General features: G+C 38.6%; 1 pseudogene; it reads left to right on the top strand.

The window, feature by feature from the left end:
• Window positions 1–257: 257 nt before the first annotated feature.
• On the top strand, window positions 258–2,147 carry LOC101427475 (axin interactor, dorsalization-associated protein pseudogene; annotated as a pseudogene).
• Window positions 2,148–3,590: the final 1,443 nt, after the last annotated feature.

Here is a 3,590-nt window from a genome sequence, read left to right as displayed (position 1 = left end):
AGGGAATAATGTGTTCTCAAGACTAAGGTGTACTCTGGGCACATGGGCTGCTGTCTTCAAGACCACCTTAACTGGGGGAATGGGCAAATGAAAATGCCACAAATTTTGCTATCTTTTTCTAACTCTTTATTTAGAAATAATTCTAAACTTACTACACATTTGCCAAAATAATACAAAACCCATACAGAGAATTCCAACATACTCACCACCTAGACACCCTTAGAGCCACAATTTTTTTTTTACATTTCACCACAGTTATGGTATGTGGCAGTTTGAAGCTTTTAGAGGATTCCAGAAAAGATCATGTTCTTGGTGCTAATCCATTCCTGTGTGTTGTAGGACCCTTTGATTGCATTGGATTCAATCGGGGAGGGAGCTTTGGTTGGATTGCTTCAGTGAAGTGTGACCCAGTGTGGATCTAGTTCCTCTTGCAGGAGTCCTTTATAAAAGCAGTGACATACAGAAAAAATTGATAGAGACAGAGAAACCTAGAGAGGCTAAGAGAAAGTCCCCAGAGGCTGGAAGGTGGAATCAGTGGAGCACAGTACAAGGACTGAGGCACTTGAGAGGCTGAAAGAGAGATATGGAGGATAGGGAAGAGACAAGTCATATGCCTGATTGCCCATAGCTGTGCTAAAAGAGAAAGCTTCACTTGATGCCTTGATTTGAGAAGAGCTACCATGTGCTGCCATGTAGCAGCAATGTGCCTGATTATCCACAGCCAACCTTTGGTGAGACAGCATCTCAGATGACACCTTGATCTGGACATTTTCACAGCTTCAGAACTGTAAGAATTTATTAATCTAATAAATTCTCATTATATAAATTCCTTCCTTCCTTCCTCCCTACCTCCTTCCCTTCCTTCCACATATCAATATCAGTCTAATTTAATCTAAACTAATTTTTCTATTATCTAAACATTTGAAGTTAAGTTGTATAAATTATTCTCCTAGGACACTTAACACTTCAATGAACAGTTCAAGAGAACAAAGATGTTCACTTATTATGTACCTTAAGTCCAGTTGTCAAGTTCAAAGATTTAACATTGATAAAAAGCTTACATTGGTGGCAGCAAATTGACTTGGGTGGTTCCTGGGTGGGTGATTGTGGTGACCATTGCAGATCCTCATGGTCCTGTTAATGTCAGGGCCAGGCCCAGGGTGGATGGCATCCTAGAGCCTTGCCTTACCTGGGTATAGGCAAGAGGGGATGAGGTGAGGACTGGCCATTTCAGAAGTGACCAGGAGTCTGCTGTAGCACTGGGGCACCAGTTTTAGGAGAGGCACTGACTTTGAGTCTAAGGGCCAGCTGGTTGAGGTGATAGATAAGTATTAAATAATGGCAAGACATTTACAAAAGGAGGCCCAAATGCAACATACTAATTCCAAATTCACAGAAGAACTAAAGAAAACAATAGGCAAAATTGCAGCATGCTTGGAATTGCAAAGTGCAGCCTTATAGTCTACACTGTCCCAAGAAGAAATTAAACTGGAGGATTTGAAAAACTTAGAACCAATCCTAAAGAATATTCATACTTATAATAAAGAATTCCCATTTGACATTCAGAATGTCCCTTTAAGAAGAATTTTAGCACCTGGTAAGGAAGAGAATTTGGAATTTGAAGATGATGGAAAGGAGGGCATTGCTGTAGCTGGGACTCCTGATTCCTTTTCTGAAAGAGTTCCAGTGCTTTATTACCAACGTTATCATCAGAATGACATTACTCATGATCAGAATTGAAAAGATTTGTCTGAAAGATGCTGGGCAGTGCATTGATCCCTATATTACTGTTAATGTAGAGGATCTGAATGGTATAGATTTAACTCCTGTGCAAGATACTCTTGTGGCTTAAAGAAAAGAAGATACATATGTTCATTTTAATGTGGATATTGAGCGCCAGGGACATGTTGAAAAATTAACAAAAGATTCAGCTATCTTCTTTGAATTCAAACACTACAAGCCTAAGAAAAGATTTACCAGGACCAAGTATTTTGATTTCATGGAGATGGATGAAATTAATCCTGGGCCAATTGTAATAGAACTATACAAGAAACCCACCAACTTTAAAAGAAAAAAAAATGCAGCTATTGACCAAGAAACCACTTTATTTTCCCCTACATCAAACTTTGTACAAGGAACGATCTTGACATGAAAGTCCTGGAACTTCTGTGAAATTTACCACTCGGTAGAAACCATCATGGTTATGTATAGTATATTCACCTTTCCACATGCAGGAAGTGGGTTGTACCCATGCCAGTATACCAGAGTAAGTCTGACACACAGTTATTCCACAGAATTCCAAGGCTAACACATCACTGACATATAAGACTCTTTTGGATATGGGCTTAATATAGATTTTGAGACTTGTTTTTACTTCCTATTAATTGTGCAGTTAATAGTCTATTTTCTAATTTACCACTCTACCTTCCCTGCCTCCTGGAACAACACTGTTGTGGGTAGGATGTACTCATCTTCTGACTCAATACGGCAATAATAATGTGCTAGAGTTCACACATCTGCTCATTTCTGCTCCTGTGTGCTTTTTTGGGTTTTGAGGTAACTTCAAACTTTGGGTTGATGTGGGTAAGCTATGAAACTGCTTTGAGAAGAATTAATCGGAACTGTTATACTGCCTCCCTGCCTAAGAAGGTCAGTCTGGAAATTTATAAGCTGCTCCTCAGAGGTGGCTTAATGTCATCCCGATCTGAGTGTTCCTAATTAGAAATTGTGTGCCTTGGCTACATCAGTGGCCCAGTTGGAAGTGTTCCCCAAATTACAGCCATGATTTTTCTGGCTTTTCATGGTTATTTCTGGCTATTGTTGGATAATTATTTATTAAGCAGTTTTATTGAGATATAATCACTTACCTTACAAGGTATCCAAAGTGTGTAACCAAAGGCTTTTATTATCATCACAATGTTGTGCATTCATCTTCACAATAGAATTTTTAAAATTTTAAACTCTTTCTTTACTCCAAAAGAAAAACTCCACACCCATTAGCATGTCTTCCCCAGCTAATCTAACTTCACCTTTATAAATTGATTTCTTTTTACATTTTATATAAAAGGAATCATACAATATTTTATGCACCATATTTAGTTCCTATTAGTGTGATCATGCAGTGTTGTCCTTTAGTGTCTGGTTTGCTTCCCTCCAGATTCATCCATGTTGTCATATGTTTTATGACTTCATTTCTTCTTATAGCCACATAGTATTACATCATGTGAATAAACCACAGTTTGCTTATTCATTCATCAGTTGATGGACACCTGGGTGGTTTCCAACTTTGGTAATCACGAATAATGCCACTATGAACATCAGTGTGCAGATGTCTGTTCATGTCACTGCTCTCAGTTCTTCTGGGTATATACCCAGTGGTGGTATCTCAGGGTTACATGGCAAGTCTATTTTCAACCTCCTTAGGAGCTGCCAAACAGACCTCCATAATGGCTGTACCATTCTACAGTCCTACCAATAGTGAATAAGTATTCTTATCCCTCCACATCCATTTAAGTCTTAATTTTATTCCTTTTATTTGGGGGTGGGTGTCAGTCAGTTTTCAACCAGAGAAAGAAACCAATTCATTTATT

The sequence above is a fragment of the Dasypus novemcinctus genome, chromosome 3 (genome assembly GCF_030445035.2).
Source record: "Dasypus novemcinctus isolate mDasNov1 chromosome 3, mDasNov1.1.hap2, whole genome shotgun sequence".
Lineage (NCBI taxonomy): Eukaryota > Metazoa > Chordata > Mammalia > Cingulata > Dasypodidae > Dasypus > Dasypus novemcinctus.
The sequence above is the reverse complement of the archived record's forward strand: the minus strand, read 5'-3'. Positions and strand labels throughout refer to the sequence as shown.